Source organism: Canis lupus, chromosome 1 (genome assembly GCF_011100685.1).
Source record: "Canis lupus familiaris isolate Mischka breed German Shepherd chromosome 1, alternate assembly UU_Cfam_GSD_1.0, whole genome shotgun sequence".
NCBI classification, from domain to species: Eukaryota; Metazoa; Chordata; class Mammalia; order Carnivora; family Canidae; genus Canis; species Canis lupus.
Window position 1 is genome coordinate 65,799,625 of NC_049222.1, and position 26,560 is coordinate 65,826,184.

The following is a 26,560-nucleotide window of genomic DNA, read 5'->3' on the forward strand; positions in this document are numbered from 1 at the left end:
TGAAATTTGTGTTTCACAATCTTATTTCTTTTTAAATACAGTTATAACTTATGATTATGTCCTCCAAGTATGTTGTTGCTATTGATCCTATGGTTAAGTCCAAAGACTTCCAAAGGAATTGATTATACTGAGGCTTTTGGAACAGAATAAAGTTTCTAATAATATTTAAGGTTGATAAGTTCCTGAAAAGCGTTTTTTATGTTCCATTTTAATATCTCATTCACAGTCTAATTAAGGCTAGTTTTTTTGTTTCTTTGTAATCCTTCCTTGACCAGGATTTTGAAGGTTATAAACATTGCATATAGACAAGACTGAGGTCAGTTACTGACAATAAGATTTTGATTAGAAATAAGAGGAATCTATGAGAACAGAACTGGTAAAAATCTAGTTGGAAAAAGATAACCTTTAAACCTTTAAACCATTTTTTTTTTTCCAGTCTTAAACCTTTCTAAAATGGCCGACTGCTCTGTTTCTTAAGAAAATGGGAAATTAGGAATTTATCATTAGCTGCTTCCAAGTATCCAGAGGGCTTCTTGGCAGGGGATTGAATGCAATTAGGATTGAGATAGTAATCATTCTTTATTTATATAATAAACATTTAGTGGATATATGTTTAAAAGAGAATTGGGGAGGGAAGTGGAATCTACTTCCAAATACTGAGAGATTGGGAAGAAAATATGTATTCTTAGCTGCTTGTTGCTCTGTCATCCCATAAAAGTTTATGTTCTTGAAATTTATATAATCTAGCTATACTGCTCTCTACTTTCCACATTGTCATCTATTGATAACATTTACAGATTTCATTAAACCTTTCAGCATAAAGCTTGTAATCTTCCTTTTTATCTCATATCCTGCCATATTTCCTGCCTATCATCATTGTCTATGTGGATGACACTCTCCTTGATCTCAATGCTATCTTTAATTTCTTCACTTTGACCACTCTTACTAATGGCCATATCATGAAAATTGTTGCTCTCTGGAACTATTTCATTGTGAAATATTTTTTTTTCAAGTTCAATTATAATTAATGTACAGTGTTTTATATTAGTTTCTATTTCACCCATATTTCTTTTTAATTTTCCTAATTAAACTAGGCCTTCCTTATACACTTTCCCTTCTATTTGGATCCTTTCCCACAAACTGGCAACCACCAGTTTGCTCTCTGTATTTATGAGTCTGTTTTTTTTATTTATCGCTCCCTTTTCCTCCATTGTTCATTTGTTTTGTTTCTTAAATTACACATATGAGTGATTTCCATTATAGTATGAGTAAAATCCATTATAAAATCTTAAACTCCAATATATCATTCTGATCACACTTTTGTTTTTCTGGTCATTTCATTTACTTATTTGCTCCACATCCATTCCCCATCTTTTTAAAGACCTCCTTTTTCCTTTAAATTTTCCCAATTAAACTAGGCCTTCCTTATACACTTTCCCTTCTATTTCTGTATACTACATAATTTAGATTGAACTTCTACTTGTCTCTGGTCAATTAATTCAACATATTTATTCTTAGTCTTCCTACAATATAATGCCTACTAAAATTTCAGTCTTGGGTAAATCTGTTGGCATCAAAGTTGGCATCACTGTCAGTCAAAGATTGCAGTTGAGTGCATGGCACAGAAACTCAAGTACAATGGCTTAACCAAATAAGACAATTATTCTTTTAATAAGAGTAATAAATCCAGAGGTTGACAGTCCAGGGCTGATACAATAGTTCTGCTATGCCATTAGTATTCTGAACTCCTTTCTGTCCTGCTCTCCTTATCATTTGGTTTTAATTCCCATAGTAATCTCATGATTTCTTCAAGGCCAAAAGCAGTGTGTCATCTTCAGCCTCACATCCAAAGAACAGGCAGGAGAAAAGAAAGGAAGTACCAGAAAAAGTGTCTGTACCTATGTATGTATGAATCCAACAATATGTATCCAGCATATGCTTTAACCAGCACACTGCTGCTCTGAATGAAATCACATTTCCTAGTGAGGAAGAGGAGAATACATATTGAGGTCACTTCATTATCTGCCATAGTATTATTGAAAATTATGTTTTCTAATGTTAACTCCACAGGTAATCATTCTATTTTCACCTAATTATATACCTCTTTGTATTAGTCTTCTGGGGCTACTGTACCAAAATACCAAACTGGGCGGCTTAAACAATAGAAATTTGTTTTCTCACAGTCTGAAGACTAGAAATCCAAGATCAAGGTGTTGGCAAATTTGGTTTCTCTTGAGATCTCTCTCCTTGGTTTGCTGATGGCCACCTCCTCACTGTGTCCTTATATGCTCTTTTCTCTGTGCACACATGTCCTTGGTTGTTTCTCCATCTTCTTGTAAGGACACTAGTCCTAATGGGTTAGGGCCCCACCCATATAACCTCATTTATCCTTATTTACCTCTCCAAAGACCCCATCTCCAAATACAGTCACACTAGGGGTTAGGGCTTCAACATATGAATTTTAGGAAGCGTATTACATGTAACATAGTCCATAATCCTCTTCTATTACCTACAGAAGATACATCAAACCTTCACCTCTCTTTGTTAATCAGTTATACACCATTTCTTCCTTCACTTTTAAAAAATGTACCCTGTCTTCACTGTAACTCATAGAGACTATGAGATAAGAACCTCTTTATCTTTCTCCCTTTTCTTCTTCACTTGAATTTACCTTCAACTTTCACACATCCATTTTTCCTTCCATTTAAAGTCAGGAAAGTAATAGCAGTAGCAGCTGAAAATTTCAGAATTAAAACATACATGTAGAATGAACAGCATCTCCTGAAGTAATAAAACAAGAATGATGTCAAATAAACCATTAATTGTTTTCCCAAGGTTTGGAGAATTCTTTTCAGCAGATAATAGGACCTTTAGCTTTTCCCTGATGGTTTTGTCACTATTTTCAAGATAATGACAACATTTCATGTTTTCTTCAGAAAAAAATATGAATCTTTCTTTTTAAGTTTATCAGAGTATGTTGTCTATCAATATTTGAATGACATCACAATGACATCTAGTGGCTATAGAAATTTCTTTCATCTCTAAGTACATTTTTAAGTATATAAAGATCTTTCTAGGCTGGAAATTCTAAGCTGAAAATAATGGAAAATGAGTCATTGTAATGTAGTTGTTGTCTTAACAATCTTTTTTGTTTTTGAAACTGATTCTCCCACCCTTCTACTTTTATTCCATTCTCTACAGAAATGGAAAGTATATGGAAAAAATTGATTCCTGATCAAAAGCGCCATGCTGGTGCCCATGGTGACACTTCATAGAATCCTTCTTGAGTGCAGAAATGAGCAGCTAGACACAAAAGTGTTGTTAAATGTCCTGTAGAACGACGTTCAGGTAAGACACTAAGATCCACGTCCATGTGTTCTAGATAATTTTAATAAGAAAACCATATCAAAGTCATCTTTGTTTTACATAGTTTTTGCTTGAAATAAAAGGTAAACAATAGGAAAATGTCTATAATGGTGGAGGATGGATGAGTGGTGGGTGGTGGTGTTGTGTAACGTGAAATATTATCTTTTAGGAATATAGCAATTTCCAAGTAATGAAACATGGCGAATACTGATAAAATGTTGGTATCAGTAAAAGACAAATGTATTTTTTATGGCCTTGAAGAAATATTATTAAAATGTATTTAAAAGTTGTTAACCTTGAATAACTAATAAATTAGGTTCTATAAAAGATTACATCAAAGTTTTTGTTTAACTTTTGGAAGAAATTACATAGTGAGAAAATTCCTTTGGACTTTATGTTTTTTTAAACTTTTTATAGCATGGTGAATAATATGCAGAACCTAGATTGTTAGTCTACCAACATCTATTCAGTCTCAAAAACTTTCAGTGAAAGGCTATGAAAAATATTCTCCAACGTCTGATGTCCTTTCAAAATACTCTATTTTGTGAGATTCATCTTGAGGACCTCACAGAGATAAATTGAGTTTCATTTAATTAATAATTTTTGAAGAGCAAGGGGCTGAGTCAATCATGACATGTTTGAATATGTGGCTCTAAAAGTCTATATAATGTTTTGGACGACTTAGACTTTTTATTTAGCTAGTATAGTATACCAGATTACCTCTCATTTTTTCCCTCTTGACCTAGGTACTTAGAGCTTCATAGAACAAGTATTAGATCCTTTCCTACAATCCCAAAACATGTTTGAAGGATTTACTAGGACACGTGAGTGTCTGTACCTATGAGAACATAAATAATTTGTGGGATGGGAACTAAGACCACACAGGTAGACTCAATTCTTAGTTCTTCACTTTGTGGTAATTTTTCAACTTGAGCTGGAAGATATAGACCACTGCCATCTGGAGACATGGCTGATCCAGATCTGTAATACTGTTTGAGGTGTTGGCTTATGTATTGCATTTTGGAGGAGTCATTTTCCTATTATTTTGTTGAATCACTTGACTGGATGGTGGCTATACAGCAATATTTATGACTCTAAAGTTTATTTGAACTCTGTAACAAAAGCAAATACTTAGAGAAAGATCATTAGGGTTGTAGGCCTCTTTTAAGCCAGGATCCTAGAACTCTGATTACATGAAGAGAACACATCTCATTCCCAATCCCTATGGACCACACAGCACTTGATATAGGGGAATGGAAAAAAATGCTTAATTTAATATTTTCTTTATTTATTTCCTGGGTCTGTTTAGTTATATTAAAGATCCCAGAGAGATTTGTAGGGATATGACAATATATGTTGACCCTTGAGTCATCAGTATTACATTTAACAGGGCTGTATTTTGAATTACTGCTTGTTCGACTTCATGAACAACTTGGGCAAAAGGTTTTATGACTTATAAATATTGTATAGGTGTCCTGCAATTCTAATCGCATGTGGGATTCTCCTCATTCTTGGAGTCTTCCATAGTGAATAAAAATGAGAGGTTTGGGACAGAAGAGAACAGTCCAAATTCCTCTTCAGGGGTGACATTTTTTGGATTCCAATCCAGACATAATTTTTTTCCCTTCTACAGTTAAATTTTCCAAAGTTCTCTTTCTCCGTTTTCTCTTTTCCTTTCTTTTGTCTGTCTTTCTCTTTCCTGAGAAGACCCAAGAGCTGAAATGAGCTTAATCCTGAAGTCATCAGTTTATTGATACAACAAATCCTTATCTTACTGAAGAGCAGTAGCCGATAGGCTTTTGGCTGGATATTTTATATCACTGGTCATTAAAGACCATGATCCCTTTTTAACCAAAATACCCTTGTGAAATTTTCAAAGAGTAGTGTAATGTTTTATTACCACATAATAAAAATAGTACTGTACCAGACAATCCCTTTTTTAGTATAGAGATTATCAAGTAGATGTAAAGCAAAAGAGCTTGATGTTGAGTCTAAGTAGTGATCCTTATTTGTAAGGTCTGTGAAAGTGAGATAGCCACCACATATGCACCCAATATTCCTTAGTTATTTCCTAGTCTTATTTCTGTGAGACTTTGGTTACCAAAGTAAAAAAAAAATCCTCAAATTTAATTGGTGAAGAAGCTCCTTCATATCAAGGTATAAGCATGAAAGAGAGTTTTAGATTTCTACTTCTTCCTCTTCTTCTTCCCCCTATTCTCCTTCTCCTTTTACTGTTGTGGTATTTTTCCTCTACAATGTCACTTAGTACAAATTCCCAGGAGATTTTCTGATGTATTACAAGGAATTAGTACTAAAGGAGTGCCATCCAGCTTCCTTTAATACCAGTTTCTTATAATACATGAATAAATCTATATCTTTAGTCAGTCCTTAGTATGAGTTCATTACCTGGCTACAATTTGTTGATGATTTTGGTAAAATATGCCACCAAGGAGTGGCTAAGGATGCAAAAATCAGCATTAGATAAAGAGGCTCTATAAATATCATAGTTACATGTTAATCTCTTACAGATATCATAGTTACATGTTAGTTCTGTTAACAACTCAGAAATTTAAGCTAGCAAAAAGGGAAGAATAAGTGACAAAGTAGGAAAATGGTGGTGGGAAAAAGCAAGCAAATTTGATGATCTGTGTTTGTGGTCACTTGAGTATTATTTAGTGAGTCTCGGATGGAAGCTCTTCTTTCCTGAGGTTGTCAATTTGGTCCCAGGACTTTGGTGGGTACTACAACCTCCTGAAAATTATTTTGTTTTTGGAGGACTCCTAAAAATTCTCACTTTTTAATCTCCCAATAGGAGAATACTTTATATAATTCCTTATGTTTTCTTTTTTAGCAGGGAGACATAAATAAAAATTGATACACTAGAACTTGCAAGAGGTAAAAAAATATATGACAAGATCCTTTTGAACATAATTTTAAAGCATTTTTCTTTTCCAAAAAATGAAGTCTCCAGGTCTTGGGTCATTTAGAGGTTTCTTGGGAGATTGTCAAAGAAAGGCAGCTTAAACCTGTTGGGAGTGACTGAATATATTAATGAGTTCTTTGTAGTACTTTGACATGTTGAACTGAAGTTAGATAATGTCTAAAATTAGGAGAGAAACACTCAAAATCATAAGGTGAGCTGTAATAACTTTATATGAACATAATCTATAATTTCTGCCTTTCTGGCAATACTGGATATCCTGAACATCAAGATCATGAGAATCAGAGCTTGAATTGTTGGCCAAAGAGTCTCAAAAATATTAACTAGTTTGGCTAGTTTGATATTTTTAAAAATCAACTTTAATGAGGTATCATTTTCTTGCAATTAATAGCACACATTTTAGATGTATAGTTTGGTGAGTTTTTAAAAGATGCAATCATGTAACCTCTATCAAATAAAAATATAGAACATTTCCATTAACTAAAAAAGTTCTCCTTTGCCCCTTTTAAGCCCATATTCACTTTTTTCCCAGGCCCCAGGCAGGTACTGATCTAGTTTATCTCTCCAGAGGAGACTGTGTTTCCTAGAATTTCATATAAATGGACTAATGTAATATGAAATATTTTGTATCTGATTTCTTTCACTCAGAATCATGCTCCCAAGATTTATCTGAGGTATTCCAAAAATCATATTCCTTTCCTTTTAATTGAATAGGAATATTCAATTAAAAGGATATTAATTAAATTGAATAGTGAATAGTCCTCTGTTGTTTGGGTAAACCATAATTTGTTTACCTACTCACCTGTTGATGGACATTTGGATTGTTTCCACATTTGACTTATGGATAAAGCTTCTGTGAGTATTCATATACAAATCACATCATTTGCAACCAGATTTATTTTAATGCATATTTTCTGACTATAGAGCTAATCATCAGCATTCTGTACTGTCATCTGTGGGCAGTACCAGTGATTTGGCCTACTGGGATATCGTAGGAGAGGAGGATTTTAGTAAGAGCTGCTGTCTGACATAATCATCAAATGGGGCATTATGCTCATTTATACTAAGGATTAATTTATGCCCAAGTGTTTATGCCTCATTGATCAGACTGTCTTACTGCTTGATGTAATTAACAAGAACTGTGTCACATGGCATCTTATAGCTTCAATTGCATTTTAATTTTTTTCACCCTCTATACTATAGGTAAGCAAAAATAAGGTTGGAATTTTACAGTAGTTGAATCAACCCAGTGTCTGTCACACAAGGTTACTAACCATGAGCAAATGTCTTTGTTTTGAGAGTGTGAATTTGGTCTGAACCGATACCAAAAGATTGGGATTGTCCCCTGCATATTCTCAGACCGTAATGCCTTGAAATTAGAACTAAATCACAACAAGAAGTTTGGAAGACCTCAAACACATGGAGGTTAAGGACCATCCTGCTAAAAGATGAAAGGGTCAACCAGGAAATTAAGGAAGAATTAAAAAGATTCATGGAAACTAATGAGAATGAAGATACAACCATTCAAAATCTTTGGGATGCAGCAAAAGCAGTCCTAAGGGGGAAATACATCGCAATACAAGCATCCATTCAAAAACTGGAAAGAACTCAAATACAAAAGCTAAACTTACACATAAAGGAGCTAGAGAAAAAACAGCAGATAGATCCTATACCCAGGAGAAGATGAGAATTAATAAAGATTCAAGCAGAACTCAACGAAATCAAGACCAGAAAAACTGTGGAACAGATCAACAGAACCAGGAGTTGGTTCTTTGAAAGAATTAATAAAATAGATAAACCATTAGCCAGCCTTATTAAAAAGAAGAGAGAGAAGACTCAAATTAATAAAATCATGAATGAGAAAGGAGAGATCACTACCAACACCAAGGAAATACAAATGATTTTAAAAACATATTATGAACAGCTATACGCCAATAAATTAGGCAATCTAGAAGAAATGGACGCATTCCTGGAAAGCCACAAACTACCAAAACTGGAACAGGAAGAAATAGAAAACCTGAACAGGCCAATAACCAGGGAGGAAATTGAAGCAGTCATCAAAAACCTCCCAAGACACAAGAGTCCAGGGCCAGATGGCTTCCCAGGGGAATTTTATCAAACGTTTAAAGAAGAAACCATACCTATTCTCCTAAAGCTGTTTGGAAAGATAGAAAGAGATGGAGTACTTCCAAATTCATTCTATGAGGCCAGCATCACCTCAATTCCAAAACCAGACAAAGACCCAACCAAAAAGGAGAATTACAGACCAATATCCCTGATGAACATGGATGCAAAAATTCTCAACAAGATACTGGCCAATAGGATCCAACAGTACATTAAGAAAATTATTCACCATGACCAAGTAGGATTTACCCCTGGGACACAAGGCTGGTTCAACACTCATAAAACAATCAGTGTGATTCATCATATCAGTAAGAGAAAAACCAAGAACCATATGATCCTCTCATTAGATGCAGAGAAAGCATTTGAGAGTGTGAATTTGTTCTAAAATGCTTGATGTATTAGGGAACAATTTGAGCATAATGTGAATGTGCATTTACTAATGTACACTTCTGTCTGCAAAAAACACTATTTGGATGCAAAAAATCACATGGTATCAACAAAACCATATAGGAATACACAAAGTGCACACATGTGGACACTTCAAACACCTACCAGCTATCTCAGTTTACTGTGTGTGTTATGAGTCACATTCATCTACATCTAGTGTTATAACTTAAAGTTGTCCAATTCAGGATAATTTTAATACCATTACCACACAGTATCTCACAAGCTACAACCGTTCAGATGCCCGCATCTACAAGAAAGCTTCAGGACTTTTTTTTCAGAGTAAAATACCATATTTGTTGTAATATTATATATTTTTGATCATTTAAGAAATGCTACATTTTTATTAGGATTCTATTTTTTCAATGACTTAATTTTTTTAGAGTAATTTAATTCCAAGAAAATTGAGGATAGTATGGAAATTTCCCATATACCCACTGCCTCTGCACTTAGTGTCTTCCCCCATTAGTAACATTACTCACCAAAATGGTACATTTTTGACCAACTATGAACCTACACTGACACATTATAATCAGCAAATGTCCGTGGTTTACCTAAGGGTTTACTCTTGGTGTTGCACATTCAATGTGCAATACTCTTGGTGTTGCACATTCAATGGGTTTGGACAAATGTAGAGAACATATACCCATCATTATAATATTCTACTATTTTTACTGCCATAAAATCCTCCGTGCTCAATCTATTCATCTTTCCCTGCAACCAAAACTGATCTTTTTTGTTGTATCTAGTTTTTTCTTTTCCAGAATGTCATATAGTTGGAATCATACAGTATTGATCCTTCTTGGATTAGCTTCTTTCAATTAGTAATATGCATTTAAGTTTCCTCCTTGTCTTTTCATGACTTGATAGCTCATTTCTTTTTTTTTTTTTTAAGATTTTACTTATTTATTCATGAGACACACACACACACACACACACACACACACACACACAGACAGGCAGAGGGAGAAGCAGGCTCCACACAAGGAGCCCGACGTGGGTCTCGATCCTGTGTCTCCAAGATCATGCCCTGGGCTGAAGGTGGCGCTAAACCACTGAGCCACCCGGGCTGCCCAATAGCTCATTTCTTTTTAGCGTTAAATAATATTACATTGTCTGGAGGTACCACATTTTATTTATCCTCTCACCTCTTGAAAGATATCCTAGTTACTCTCAAGATTTGGCAATTATTAATAAAGCTCCTCTAAACATCTGTGTGCATGTTTTTGTATGGACATAAGTTTTCAACTCCTTTGGGTAAATACCAAGGAGTGTGATTGCCAGATCGTATGGTAAGAGTATGTTTAGTTTTGCAAGAAACAACCAAACTGTCTCCCAAAGAGACTGTGCCATTTTGTGTTCCCACTAGCAATGAATGAGAGTTCCTGTTATTGTACTCCTTGATGGCATCTGATATTGTCAGTGTTCCAGATTTGGGCCATTTTAATAGGTTTATAATGATATCTCATTGTTTCAATTTTCATTTCACTGATAACATACCATGTGGAGCTTCCTTTTAAATGCTCATTTTTTGTCTGTATATCTTCTTTGATGAGATGTCTATTGAAGTCTTTAGCCCATTTTAAAATCCAGTTGTTTTATTACTGCTGAATTTAAAAAATTCTTTGTATATTTTGGCCAAGTCCTTTATCAGATTTATCTTTTGCAAATATTTTCTTCCAGTCTGTGGCTCGCCTTCTAATTCTTGATATTGTCTTTCACAGAGCAGAAGTTTTTAATTTTTTTAAAGAGATTTTTATTTATCTGATACAGAGAGAGAGAGAGCACACAAACAGAGGGAGAGGCAGAGGGAGAGGCAGGCTCTCTACTGAGCAGGGAGACTGATGCAGGGCTCGATCCCAGGAACCCAAGGTTATGACTTAAGCTAAAGGTAGATGCTTAGCCCCCTGAGCCACCCAGGCGCCCCCAGAAGTTTTTAATTTTAATGAGGCCCAGCTTATCAATGATTTCTTTTTTGGATTGTGTTTTTGATTTCGTATTTAAAAAGGTATCATCAAACCCAAGGTCATCTAGGTTTTCTGTTATCATCTAGGAATTATATAGTTTTGTATTTTACATTTAGGTCTATGATCCATTTTCAGTTAATTTTTGTGGAGGGGCTAAACTCTGTGTCTAGTTTCATTTTCTTGCATGTGTACACCCAGTTGTTCCAGTATCATTTGTTGAAGAGACTATTTTTTAAAAAGATTTTAATTTAAATAAATGAAATCATGAAAGACACACAGAGAGAGGCAGAGACATAGGCAGAGAGAGAAGCAGACTCCCTACGGGGAGCCCGATGTGGGACTTGATCCTAGGACCCCAGGATCACACTCTGAGCCAAAGGCAGATACTCAACCACACAGGTGGCCCTTGAAGAGACTATTTTTGCTGCATTGCATTGCTTCTACTCATTTAAAAAAATCACTTGAGGGTGCCTTTCTGCCTTTGGCTCAGGTCATGATCCTGGGGTCCTTGGATCAAGCTCCATTTTGTGCTCCCTGCTCAGTGGGGAGCCTGCTTCTCCCTCTCCTCCTTGCTCATGCTGTCTCTCACTATCTCTGTTACTATCTCTGTGTGTGTCTCTCTCTCAAATAAATAAATAAAATCCTTAAAAAAATCAGTTGACTATACATATGGAGGTTTATATCTGGTTTTTCAATTCTGTTCCAGTGATCTAATTGTCTATTCTTTCACCAATACCACAGTCTTGATTACTGTAGCTTTATAGTAAGTTTAGAAAGCAGGTGGTATCTGTCCTCCAATTTTGTTGTTCTCCCTCTCCATATAAACTTTAGAACCAGTTTACAGATACCCAGAAAAATCTTTCTGGGATTTTGATTGGGATTGCATGCATGGAAGTCATATAAGTGATTTCAATATTTTTAAAAATGTGTAACTAACAAGGTTTTTGAGTAATGTGTCACTAATATGCTCATTTCCCCCATGAGCCCTGTTTTTGTTCAACAATTTTGCATTGTGAGGATTTTTAGGAATATGAATCTAGGTTAGAGCAGTACTGACTGTACATATGATGTATGGCCTTTTTTTTGGTGAAATCTACAAGCTTTATTTTTCATGAAACTATCTTTATATTTTCACTATCGAAAGTCAAAAAGAAAACTATGCTTTTTGTTTATAATCCCCTATCATGTTAAGGAAAGGAAGGACACAGAACTTTTTAAGTAAACTATATTGGCAGTATCTCACTTTTTTCCTAACAAAGTTACCAAGTACTCCGAACTAGTAAAATGAATGTTTTTAATTTCAAGAGAACTGCTAAGATTCTTCAGGAAAATCAACTCTAAAACCAAGCAATATTTCTATACTATTTGCCACAAGGCCTTGATTAAAGAAGTTAAATTCACTTCCTCACATACCTACATAATGACACATGTGTGTCTTGACATTTACTTCCTAACTAAGTCCAAAGCCCACTGAAAGAGACCGTACCTCCTCTGTAATCAATAAACTACAGGGTTTGTTAAATGCTGAGGAAAAATGCAGAGAGTTTGAATATATTTTAAAATAATGTCGTGGAATCGAATATTTTCCCTAATTTGGTTGAACACGACTCTGTGTATTTTGCCATGGTATAAATACAGACATATCTAGCAACTTCAAAGAGTTAGGATGTTTCCTTAGATCCCTAACAGAATGGCCTAGTGGGAGGCAGTACTGGAGAGGAGTACTACACCTTCCAGTACTGGAAGTTGTCTCTTCAATTCTGTGTCGGGGGGCAGATTCTGTGTGTGTGGCTGAGCGAAGCAATTGGAAAATGAGAGAGAGCAATAACTTCACACTATGATAAATGATTATTATTCATTAAAAGAGAGTGTAACCCCCTCCCCCTCCTTCTTCTAGTGTTTCCTTACACTGGCAGAAGGAAAATTGTGCTCACTACCATAAGGTACCTTGCTCTTTTTCTAATACAGGAACTGACAACTGTATTTCTGCTTTTTTTGCACAGATGGGTAAATAATTTTTCTTGATATAAAATCATTGCTTATTCATTTTAGAAATTTTAGAAAATGTGGACGAGCAGAAAAAGAAAACAAAAATCACTATCATATCTACCACTGATGTAAGACGCCACTATTTTTGTATGCATTCACATAGTTTTCTGTCTCTGTATGTGTAGACATAATTTTTTCGTTAACATAAATCATGCACGTAAGTCCTTCTCATCAAATATTCTTCAGTATATTTAATGACTGTGTCATATTTTATATTTTATTTGTATACTAATTTATTTAACCTCTTTCTTATTGTTGGACATTTGATTTTTTCCCAATCTTTTCATTACTACTAAATGATATCCTGGTGAATCTCTTTGTTAATATATTTCCCTGTAGGCTATTGATGATTTCTTTAGGATATATCCGAAGAAATACAAAAAAATTGTCCATTTCCTGCACATTCTTGCCAAATCAGAGTATTGTTAATATTTATATTATTGATAAGTGAGACATAAATATTGCGTTTCTTTGCTATCCAGTTAGGTTGAATTTAAAATATATTTATTAGTCACTTATATTTCTTCCTTTGTGGCTTTATTGCATGTCAGACAACTTCTACTGGGATCTAAGAATTCCCCAGAGTATGTGGAGAAAAAACAATCCTGAAAATATCCCTTCACTGATCCCCCAAGCTTGTCTGGCCAAGGAGAACAAGAAACATTTTAATTTTGATACATTTTCTTCATGTCTCCATGATTTGGTCTATGCTTACCTTTCTGCCTGCAATATCCTTCCATCCAAAGGGAAAACTTATCCTTGAATTCTAAGGTCAGCTCAATTGTCTATTCTCTTACCATATTCTGTGGCTACTGTCATCTCACTTATCACTGAATGCCTGGTTTTAGGGTTAATGACTTTGTATCTGTATCTGGAATAGATTGTGAGCTATTTCATGCAGAGGCCACATCTTATTCCTCCCTGTACCTCTCCCATCCTTGATTTATTAGCACAGTATCTTGACCATATCAGGTGTGCAGTGCATATTAAATTTATATTTACAAGGGCACCTGGCTGGCTCAGTCAGTAAAGCATGTGACTCGGGGTTGTGAGTTCAAGCCCCACACTGGGTAGAGAGATTACTAAAAATAATAATAATAATAATAATAATAATAATAATAATAAGTAAAACCTAATTTGGCATTTTTTAACTCTCTTAAGTGAGATGAGCCAGTGCTCAGTATAGAAAAGGATGTTATACCTATAATTTATTTATTTAAAGATTTTATTTATTTATTCATGAGAGACACACAGAGAGAGAGAGAGAGAGAGAGAGAGAGAGGCAGAGACACAGGCAGAGGGAGAAGCAGGCTCCATGCAGGGAGCCTGATGGGGGACTTGATCTTAGAACTCTTGGATCATGCCCTGAGCCAAAGGCAGATGCTCAACTGCTGAGCCACCCAGGCTTCCCTACCTAGAGTGTATTTAAACTTTAATTCGGTACTAGACTGCTTAAAAATGGCCCATTCAAATAAAATATAGAAGACACACATCATAGCAACTGGATGGCTCAGTCTGTTAAGCATCTGCCTTCAGCTGGGGTCATGATCCGGAGATCCTGGGATCAGACTCCACGTTGGGCTCCCCATTGAGTGCATCTCCCTCTCCTTCTGCCCTCCACTCTCTTCTTCATTCATACTCACTCTCTCGTGCTGTCTTTCTCTCTCAAATAAATAAATAAAATCTTAAAAAAATATATATGTATTGAACACATTGGAGTAGGCAGTGTTTTGTTTTGCACACGGATCTAACTATGATTTCCTCACTGTGGCTCCTTGTGGGGTGGTGATACTCTTTGCTTTAGAAAGGGTTTGAACTCTCTTCAGAACAGAGGGTGCTGGGAGGGGCCAGATGTTGACATCTGTATAGTTGATGTCTTCATCTAGTAAATGTTTCACAAAGCAAGAAAGGCCATCACTTTATCTTCCTCATCACTATTCTACTTAAAAAACCTGCACACAGACGTGGTCAAGCCAGCTGAAATCATTGCCCCAGGGACAGGAGAGTTTTTCCTCCTATTTTATCCTAAGTATCCTTAGGGCTGCCAAGGAGGTTGTTAAAATAGTATAATATTTGGGTTTTATGAGATAAACACCTGTTGATTTAAAAGTACATAACCTTCAAGCCCATCGGATGATTAGAAGGAAGACCCTCCTCTGAGGCCTGAGTTTGGCATATTGAACACTAACTTTCTCTTTTACTTCCCAAATGTTCTGACCCCAGTTTTTTTTTTTTTTTTTTTCTGAATCTGGTAATGTTGGATCACATTTTTAAAAAGATGTGTAATTGAAGTGGTGAAATAAAACAGAGCAATGGCTAAGATTCCCTCATCCTTCAAGGATTTTTCCTAGCTAAACAAAATGTATGAGATTTGGGGGTTGTTTCTCCAAACATACCCTGGGCTAGATGATATCAGTGAAAGGGCTACAAATGCTTCTACTGGGTTAAGATTGTTAACACTTTCAAGTAAAGTATCTCCTAAGTAGCCCAGTTATCGGAAAAGTATTGTAGATGATATGTTATAAACACACTTTTTCCCCCGACCTAAATTTTCTTTTATTTTTACTTCTACTCACCAGTTCCCTGATCCTCACCTTTTCTCTGAGATTTGAAAACTTTTAATGATTTGTTTCTTTTTTTAAAAAATATGTATTTATTTATTTTAGAGAGAGTGTGCATGAGGATGAAATGGAGGGAGGAGAGGGAAAGAGAGCATCTGGAAGCAGACTCCCCGCTGAGCATGGAGCCCAATGAGGGCCTGGAGCCCAATGAGGGGCTTGATCCCTAAAACTCATACATCAGGTTGAGTGAGGAGACAAATTTGATCAGTAGTAGACTCCTTATTGTACTATCACACTTACTACCAAACCCATTGACCAACTAAGTTGTTTTTATTTGGTCAAGTCTATGCAGTTGGCTCTTACCCATTAGGATGGACTCTGTTCAAGGAGTTCCCTTGCCTCTACTCAAATAAACATCTGGCGAGCTGGCCTGATATCTCCCAGACCTGTACATAGGACTGTCTGACTCTGAGCTGTGCATTCCACATAGGCTCTACCCGAGACAGTCTCTCTCCCCATTACACAACCTAAGCATGCTTCAAACCTCTTATCTAAAATAACAGTTTTCCCTACAACTTCAGACCAAGAGGCATTTTATCAGCTGGTCATCTTGTGAGTAAAACACATTAAAAAGCCCCCCAGAACTTTGGGACTAGGTGTGGTGACAGAAAATAGTCACTTTATATCAGCTGACCTGGATTCATGTAAATGTGTCTAGCTTGCTCAACAGAGGCCTGTCAATTCTGATTTTTGCTCTGAGACTCATCCCCATCAACATCAGTCCTAGATACCAGTCTATTGTCCTTAAAAGTTTGTTTATATTTTTTAGATTATGCATGATGAATTTCATTTAGGAAAATATATGACCCTATTTTGAAAATAATTTTTATTCTAGGGAGAGGTATGATTTCTACTGTATTTATCAGATTTTAGAGAAGGTATTTCCATATTTAATTCCCTTTGTCCTCCCTTCTTCCACGTAGGTATTAGGCCCTGTGCTAGAATCAATTTGTCATAATTTAAGAAGCCCAGGGTTGCCTGAGGAACTGAGCAAACCCAGATCAGAAAACACTCTGCACCAATCAGAAACCCAGTGATTAATTACAGAGAACAGACTAAGCATTTTGCGAGTTAATCTAACTTTCTCAATTATTGGTATGACACATCAGAAAGAAGCTGAATTGTTTCCTCAACTTTGTCATTTCTTTTCAAGTACCTGAAATCTGAAGAGTGGAGACCATGTTTGGGATAGGGAATAAGGAATTGCTTTGGATATGAGAGGTAGAAGGTGGTAGAAAATGGATAAGTGAAAAGAATATTTAAAATATATGGAAATTCATGTTTCAATCAGTTTAAGAAAATGCAATGTACAACAGCCTTTACCAAAACCTTTTATTGAGCAAAAGCACAAAACAGCAAATTTAGGTATTAAGACTCCACTTTGTCCTGAGTATGAAGGATAAAAAGGCTGAATTTAAGAAAATTTGCATGGAAGATAATGATGATGATTGCAGTTCTGTCAATGTCCCTCTGATCCTTTGCTATTTCTGATAGTGCCCTCTCACATATACAGAGTAAACATTTTATATTCATCCAGGTTCGTATGGAAGTTAGGATAGAAAACTTTGATGCTGACTAGCGAAGTGGCCGTTTTAGTTTCAATATTTTCTCTCTGAACCCATTGGAAAAGATTTTAATAGATTTTCTTCCAAGATAGGCAAGCACTTGTAGAGGCAAAGCAAAGTGCTGGTATGCAGTTTCAAAAATCTGTTGACTGCATGTTCCCATATGTGTTCCAGGAAATTCACATTTGGATTTCAGTATAACTCAGAGTTATGGTGGTGCTATCCAACACTTTTTTGGAAGGGAGTTTGCTTGATACCAACACAACGCTTGCCAGAACTCAGCAGGCCAAATTCTAGTTCTGGAATATGTGGGAACCAAGAGATCAGCAGTTAAATGATGAGGGCCGTATCACTTTCAGTGCTCCAAGGAAACAAATTCTACCTAATGGTCTAGAAGGTCAGTTTGAATATAACCAATAATCTTTTAAAAATGAAAAGTCTCTTTTGTGGCATTTTATAAGGCATGTAACATTTAATAATGAAATGTACTATTACATTTTTTTCTTCTGAATACTGGCTAAAATGTTTCAGCTTTTCAGACTTAATTATATCTGGCCAGACATGTGCAATTATGCTTACCTTTAGAAATGAAAAGCCAATAGTATTCATTGTGTGTATTAAACTAGGTTAGAAAAGTGATCGTTTCATAGCTAATCTGTATCAAAACTGCCCTGGTTGAAGTGATTGGATTGGCATTGAACTCATTATTGAATGCAGAGCTTCTCATCTTCTTCTAAAATATTCTTATTAATTTGGCAAAAAGTGATGTGTTAAAATTACAATTAGGGTAATAAAATAAGAAATTATAAGCCATAGTTGGTCTAAGAATGTCCTTCTCTTTTCTGCAAAAAACTATAAAATCCAAGTGCCTGAAGTGATCTCAAAGGTCAATTGTCAAGTACTCCGGTTTTAGAAAGGTGAGGCCAAGCCATTTAGGATAAATTATCTTTTCTATTCTTAAAGATCCTCAGTATATATGCCCTCTCTCTGACTGTTTCAGTACCTATCCACATAATGAAACGTTCTCAATAATCCCAAGTGTGGCCTATCCTGCTAAGTTTTACAAGTATTTCTGGTAATGTTTAAAAATTCTTTCATCTTGTTATAGTATAGAATGACTGGTTAACACCTTCTCCATAATGACTTTTCATGTTAAGAGTAGTAGATAGAGCATGCTTCCTTTTCATCTTAAGCCATCCCAATTTCTTTAGCTCTGTGTAGTAAGAATTAGTTTGAATGGTTTTCTTCCAATAGTTTTCTCTTGGCCTCAGGAAATTTTGCTTTTGATGCCTCCTTCAGTAGAAGAAAAAGTTTGATAAAACTTTTTAATGAAAGCATAAAAAGTGGTGAGTATATTATTTTTTATCTTCTTTTAAAATTGATTTTTAAAAAGATTTTACTTATTTACTCTACAGGGAGAGGAAGCAAGCACGAGCAGGGAGAGTGGAAGAGGGAGAGGGGGAAGCAGGCTCCTCACTGAGCAGAGAGCCCTATGTGGGGCTCTATCCCAGGACCATGGGATCATGACCTGAGCCAAAGGCAGACACTTAACTGACTGAGCCACCCAGGTGCCCCCCAATTTTACTGTTTAAAAATAGTAAGTGAGAGGCCAAGTCACTTGCCTGAAATATTGTGGCTTATTAGTCACAGTCATCTGGAAACCTTTGGACCAGTGCTCTTACAAGGCCACATTGCTCATATTTCACTTTATTTGTGTCGATAAATCTTTATACTTCTTAAGTGCTTCATTTTCTGTCTTGAAAAAATGTAACTAACAAATGCAGTGGAAATTTTGGGGAAATAAATACTACATTTTTTTCTGCCATAAAAATAATGTTTTAGTGTTATTGTGCTACTATTAAAAGCTTGGCCTGTAGATGATTGTGTACAAAATGATTCATCTTAGAACCAACCTTATTGTCCAGACTTTAGTGTTCTGGGGTTAGTATGGGTCAGAAAGCTTATAATGATATATACAAAGTGTTTCCCGACAATAAAATCTTTGGAACTAGAGGTGATCATAACTGATGTGTTGTATTTTATGTATCCCCCCCCCCCCACCGCCCTGACCAATGTACTAAATAATCTAGGTATAATCCTGCCTGGAATCAGGTAGGTGTACTAATCACTTTTGAAAGACTTTTTAGTTTATGGCTTTATAAAACTAAGTAATCAAGGAAATAGTGATCTTACCAAGATGTTTTTCAATCCATCAAAGTTAATTTTTGCTTCCGTATTGTTAGTGCTACATAAAATAGCAAGCGATCACGATTCTGTTAATTGAAACATAATTGAAGTCTATATTATAGTATCTTTTAGGGCCCTATCTTCAGTGAGGACCATGAACATAAGCTTTATTTACTAGCATCCCCCAGATATGCTATTTCCTCCTAAATTTTAGACATTGTTTGGCATTGTAAGGAAATCTAATATTTCAAATAGTTCCATGATGTTGGGGTGCAGATTGGCATCCAAGCTCCCGAAATGTGAAGCACAATACCAAAGATGACAACTTTGGAAAATATTTTGAAAGATCTATGACCTCATAAAAATTTCACTTTCCTTTAAAGTTTTTAAAGGTCCTCTCATGGTTAGTAAAATCTAATCATAATTTCTCTTTTTCCATATGCCTTTAGGCTAAATGAAAAAAAAGAGACCTTAGATATATACTCCCACTGATTTTTTTAAAAGATTTTATTTATTTATTTAGCACAAAGCAAGAGAGCACAAGCAGGGTGAGCAGCAGAGGAGAAGTAGGTTCCCAGCTGAACAGGGAGCTCACAGGACTTAATCCCAGGACCCTGATCATTACCTGAGCTCGAGATGGATGCCTACCCTCCTGAGCCACCCAGGTACCCCTACTCTCATTGATTTTTATTCCTGCTAAAGATACCAGTTTACCCATAGGAAAAAAAGAGAAATAGAACTTGTAGATATGTCATCTGTTTTTTTTTTTTTTTTAGGCACATGGCCTGCTTTCTTTCTGTCCCAGATTAACACATTAATCTCATAATTGTTATTCATTAAAAATGTACAAAATGATAGTTTACAGTTAGAAATTTAGTCTTATACTATATGGTGCAAAGGTCTATAATGGGTATTGAACTTTTTTTGTTCATAGCATTTGGCTTGTTAATTAGTAAACCACATTCAGTTAACCTGTGTTTGAGTTATTGAAAGGTTTTCACTAATTGGAGACATCACAGGTAAGTCTGCAGATAGTGACTTTTCTTTCTTTAATGCCAAAAGTTCTCTCTGAGTCACTGAATGGCTCATTTCCTTTAATCAAAGTTTTGTGTACAAATATGTTGAAAATTGCCTGTCATGGAAAAATCAAGATGATTTGTTAGAGAATTAAAATATAATGTAAAGCTAGTTTACTTTTAGATATCTTATCTCTCCAAATAAATCTCTCCATAAATAAGTTCTTACACAAAACAATCAGATATATCCGTATCATGCTCAAATTTTGAATATGACCCAGTTGAAGTTGGTTTCCCACCAACTCTCATGAAGGCCAATGCCATGAGTCCCACCACTTGAGCCAAATCAGACAATGAACAGCCTCTTTGGCTCCTTAGTTGGTGGGAAGACTTTGTAATGTTATAACCTCAGTTTGAGCAAAAATACAGTTTGAAATTATAGTATCTCTTGGATTTCTTCACCCAGTCTTATCTACAAAAAAAATTTGTGTATTTACCAAGTAGCTGAAATATACTTTAAAAATGTGCTTTTCAGTATTTCCAAGAATCAAAAAAGGAATTGTATGGTAGTACCATAACAATTTAAACTTACTGACATTTTTAAAAAATTGTCAATTTTGGTTTTGTTCTAATCTTATTTTATTCCCATATGAGAGTTACAGGCTGAAATGTAGTTTTTCCAGTTTTGAGTGTTTGGTTTGTAATACTAATATTTCTAGAGGATTCAGAAATAACCCTGTGCAGTTACTTTATAATAGGAACTTAGTATTAGAAAACATTGTAGAAATTTTCTCTACTTAAACAGCTATATTGCTTTGAGTATAGACTCAGTAATGCACTTCAAATTAAAATACACAAATTTATTAATATAATGAGTATATATTGATCCATTGGCAAGCTATGAGAGATTGTTTTTTTCTTCTTTCAGCCCAGAGAAACCTCCAAAATTCTCACAATTAACTTGGGGCTTTACATTGTTCTTCTATTATTAATAATCATTTCTCTGGAAGAAAACATGTGATGTTAACATCTAGCAAAATGTAGTGTTTATTTTTTCCTCTCCAGATAGTCTCTTTGTGTTTAGTTTCAACATTTTATTTTATAAATTGCAAATAAAAATGTCATTCTTAAGAGGTTTTCTTCTTATGGAAATCTAAGTCAGATTGTGCTTAACAAAATAAGAAACATAAAGTTAATTCATTTGGATATAAATTTCACAAGAGACTGTAGGTAAATGATATGTAACTATTGGAAGACTAAATAAAGTAAGGGCTTCAAATGACTAAGGTAAAGTATAGGAAAATTCTTATCTGAGCTCAACATGATTCAAAAAGGAATGTATTTGCTGATAGAAAAAATGATCACACATTAACATCTGGACTTCATGTGGATATTTGCTCAATAATTAGCAGCAGCCCCTGTTCAGCTGCATTCTGACATCTGGGAACAAAACATCATAGGGACTAAAAATAAAGACAAGGAGAAAAGTAAAAAATTGCCTGCTATAAAATAGCATGGTTGCTCTGCATTGTAAATTGAAGAGATCTTGTCATCCTTTTTGGGTGCCCAAATACACTTTCTCCAACAGGTATACCCCAGATACTACCTAGACACACTTTATAAACTGATGACTTATTATATTCAGAGGAAAAGAATGTAATTTTAAATCCTACTTAAGTGATTTAGGACTTGAAGAATGAGATATTATTATTAAAGGATTTTCATACTATGATATACTTCTAAAAATCAGAATTGTGTCAACACAAATTGGTCAAATTGTTATTTTTTTTCAGGGCATAATGGCCAAAAGTTTTAGACTTCAGTGCATGCTATTGAGAATATGGCTTACGTAGGTATAAAAGAGTGTACATCAGTTAGTATATTATGGGTAGCAAAATTACATTTTTGCTAGTCTTAAAAGGACAAAAATTGCAGAATTACAACTATATTGGATTGGTCTGCAATTTTTCTCCTATTAAGAATGGCAAAATAAATATATAACTTATGCTTAATTACAGTCTGACTCTAGCAAGTTTTGTGTGACTGTAAGGAAGATTTTAATTCTCTGTTAAATTGTAGATTCTATGGAAGATACATCGTATGGTTTCTCTAAAGTATCGTGGAATATGTACCATATGTTTTCTGAGACTGCTTATCTTTTAATTGACTTAAGAATAAACCCATATGGTAAACACAAGCAAGGCCTGTAGTTCATTGTAAGGATGGAAATATCCTCCAGAGATTTGAACTTTGCTTGCCAGATCCCTCTGGGCCTACTTGAAAGAGATTGGTCATTGTCTCTGACATTGGTCCAATAATCTTGGCGCAAGAAGGAAGCCTGAAAACTGCCAATCTCTCTCTGGCCTATCAAACTTGGTTACCATCTGTGAAGGTGACTCTGAGAGTTCTTTGGGGCAAAGACTACCTTTACAGTTTTGTAGTTTTTTTTCCCTCTGGTTTTAATTATTATTCCTTTATTATGTTAGTTAAAAAGTTTCAGTCCATCAACCAATTACCATTGTTTGGAACATTTGACCACTACTATTTGTACGTGAATATTTGTACTAGATCGAAAACAGCCTGTAGTTTATCAAAAACAAGAACCTTGAAATATACCTGTCTTAAGCCAATTAACCAAAGATTTATTTTTTTTTTGTTTTTTAAGACTTATTTATTTGAGAGAGAATGAGAGAGTGCATGTGAGCGGGGTGAGGGACAGAGGGAACGAGAGAATCTCAATGCAAAGCGAGGCTCCATCTCACCACCCTGAGATCAGGACCTGAGCCCAAATCAAGAGACAGTGGTTCAACCAACTGAGCCACCCAGTGCCCCATAAACCAAAGATTTCTAACCACTCTCTTTCTACCCTTTTATTCAGTGGCTAAGATCAGGGTATTCCTCTGACATCATTAAACCATTTGCTCTTCATTACCTTCTGTATCAGATTCTAATGATTTATCCTTGCCTTTGAGCAATTCCTTTACCCCTACCTTCATCTCTTTCCACACTTCTCTATTCAAAGACCTCAACCAATTATATTTATTCATTTTTTTCCTTTTCCATTTTGATTGCAAACAGAATTATGAAATGTTTGAGTCAAATCACATCTGGTAGGCAAACTTAGATGAGCTGATGCATTTATTAAGCCACTTCCCTAGAAGACAAAAGTCCTTCACCCTTCACTGAGTTTACTTAGACTTAAATGATTTCATGTGTATATATGGCTATTGGAAAAAAGGAAAAAGTCCTTTAGTAAAGGGATGCCATCCCAAGGTGAGAACATGAGTAAATATAGTTTGTATAATTCATCAAGTTCCAAAGGTAGGCACAAATCATGAATGTTGAGAAGAGGAAAGATGATGTCCCTTCCTTTTCAAAGACTATGAATTTTGGAACTTGGCCTTGTTTTATAGAAGAAGCATCATTTGGGGGTTATTATTTTTTAAAATAATTTATTAATATATATGCTGTTTTACACTTTTTAAAAAAATGTAAGTAGACTCCATGCCTAATGTGGAGCCCAACACAGGGCTTGAACTTACAACCCTGAGATCAAGATCTGAGCTGGGGGGCATTCCAGATGCCTCAGAGGTTTAGCACCGCCTTCAGCCCAGGGTGTTGATCCTTGAGACCTGGGATCAAGTCCCACGTCGGGCTCCCTGCATGGAGCCTGCTTCTCCCTCTGCCTGTGTCTCTGCCTCTCTCTCTCTCTCTCTGTGTCTCTCATGAATAAATAAATAAAATCTTAAAAAAAAAGAAAGACCTGAGCTGGATGCTTAACTCAGCAGCTACCCCTGCTTTATACTTTATACTTTTTCAAAGTAGCTTCTAACATATTCGAAATACTTTTCAAAAGATAATTATCTTTCTTAATGACTTTAAAAGATAATCTAAAAACAAACTATAGGGGATGCCTGGGTGACTCAGTGGTAGAGCATCTGCCTTTGGCTCAGGACATGAACCTGGAGTTGCAGGATCAAGTCCCATATTAGGCTCCCTGCATGTAACCTGCTTCCCTCTCTGCCTCTCTCTGTGTGTCTCTCATGAGTAAATAAATAAAATGTTTTTTTAAAAATAAAAAAAATAAAAAATAAAACAAACTATAGGTTTAAGTAAAGAATTAATGCTAGTACTTATGCAATATATTATGGATGGCTATATAAGAAAAATGGATCATATAAAGCAAGTCAAATATGTATCTGCAAAATAAAGTCAGAATAGAGTGAGATATTTTAGCCAATGCCAAATGTATACCTTTAAAAAAAACTCATCCTGTCCTCTACTTGGCATTAATTAGACACATTAGAATGAAAGGACAAGCTAAGTCACATTTTAAGAGGGGTTGTGAAAAGACCGGAAAAACTCAGAAAAGATAAAGGTATTCAGTAAAAAACTGGAGGAAGATTAGAGGAGTAGAGGAGTCACAGATTAAATTTAAGTATTTTAGAACATGATGGAAGACACTTATTTTAATTCACCTAGTAAGCATCTGACTCTATTCCAGCATAGTTTTTGTGCCATAGAGTCTAGGCTAAATCTGTATTTCTCAGAACCCTTTGTAGCAAGAATTCTACTTGTGACCTAGGTTCCACCAAGCAGATATAGTCATTGAGACCTGGAGGCAGAAATGAGTGGTAGTGGTTATGCTGAGGAGATCAGGTCAGTTGGCAGTCCTGATGGTGGAGGCACTTGGTTCTTTTAAGGCAAACTGGAGTCTAAGTTACTGGAGTTTCTGGCAATGTGTCCCTGGTGTTTTAGGTGTTATACAGCAAGATGATATTTGTCTCTTGGTCATGAGTACATTATAATAGAGGTTTGGGCATTTCTCTTTGATGCTCTATTCCTGGCTCTGTAGTGTTTAAACTCAATTTTTGGTTCTCTCAGTGATTCTGTAAACTCCCTAACTTTATTTTTTCAATAATACCCTTCTAAACCTAGCGATAGTGGATTACTTTTTACGTGAACAAGGGTCCTGCGTGATAACAACTATCAATAAAAATTTTTATGCAATAATAATAACTAGTGAATGCTTTTCACATGCCAGCATTTTAGATACTATCTCATTTAATCTTCATATTTATTCCCTGAGGCTTTTTCTCAAAACCACCAAGTGGTTACTGAAAAAAAAGATAGCAGATTCAAGTCTGTCTTGATATGCCCATTCCTAAGAAGGTCAAATAAAGGAAATACATTCAAATGTAAGCCAAAGAGAGCTCATTTTAGACATAAAAATAGTTTAATAGAAAACTAATTATGTCTATGAAATAGATTTGTTAGTGAACTTAAAGTTTCATGATTGCAAATCCTTGAAATGGCAGATTTTGGGCCAAGCAATCATTTATTAGACTAGATCGCATTTGATACCACTTTATAGAATTTAAGTTCTTTATTTTCATCCCTAGAACTTCTAGATTTCCATTTGATCAATGTAATATAATGATATAATGTAATGGTATCATTATATTACAGTAATTGCAGTACTATAATTTCATGCTAGCATATTCATAAGGTAAATAATGTGCTATATAATAGTGAAGACAAGATTTTTCAGTCAGTTGTTTATTCTTTCCTGAGAGATAGAATTATATTTTATTTAAAATCCCCCATTATATCCTTAATATCATCATGTATCCAAAAAAAGTATTCTCATTTCCTCAATTGCTTCATAGTTATTTTTAAAAATTGTTTGTTCAAATCAGGAGTCAAATAAAATGTAAACAATGCAATTGTTTAACATGTATCCTACGTCTCTTTTGAGCTATAAGCCCATTTCACTCCTTTCCCCCTGGAAATCAGTTTATAGAAAAGGCTGAGTAATTAGTTCTGGAGAATTTCCCACAGTCTGAGATGTATCCCTGTGGCCTTATTTAACACGTTCTTTCCTCTGTGTTTTCTGTAAACTACTGGAATTCAGAGATTTTCAAATTCAGGTTTGTTTTTTTTTTTTTTTAAGATTTTATCTATTTATTCATGAGAGACACAGAGAGAGGCAGAGGGAGAAGCAGGCTCCCTGAGGGGAGCCCGATGCAGGACTCGATCCCAGGACCCTGATTTTTTTTTTTTTTAATATAACAAAAATACTTCATCGATGGTGATGTGTACTTTTATCAGGATGCAGATGTCTGGTTGTTTTTCTTTCTATGGTGCTAACTACCATTAAAAATTATTGTCTAGATGCATTATTTCATTAAGAGTTAGTCTAACTCCATGCTACCTTCATTTATTATCTAGCAAGGTTTTCAGGGTAATTAACAAGTTTATTTTATTTTCTATATTCTCT

At 35.2% G+C, this 26,560-nt stretch overlaps 1 long non-coding RNA gene across 3 annotated transcripts; it reads left to right on the plus strand.

Moving 5' to 3' along the window:
* Positions 1-1,429: 1,429 nt before the first annotated feature.
* Positions 1,430-18,546, plus strand: LOC111096231. 3 transcript variants are annotated; one of them, XR_005353116.1, is made up of 4 exons: positions 1,430-3,348; positions 4,113-4,190; positions 17,252-17,474; positions 18,493-18,546. It is a non-coding gene; the product is annotated as an uncharacterized LOC111096231 (long non-coding RNA). The 3 variants fall into 3 exon arrangements; XR_005353118.1 differs by lacking the exon at positions 18,493-18,546 and adding an exon at positions 18,349-18,414; XR_005353117.1 differs by lacking the exon at positions 18,493-18,546 and adding an exon at positions 18,332-18,413.
* The last annotated feature ends 8,014 nt before the right edge of the window (positions 18,547-26,560 follow it).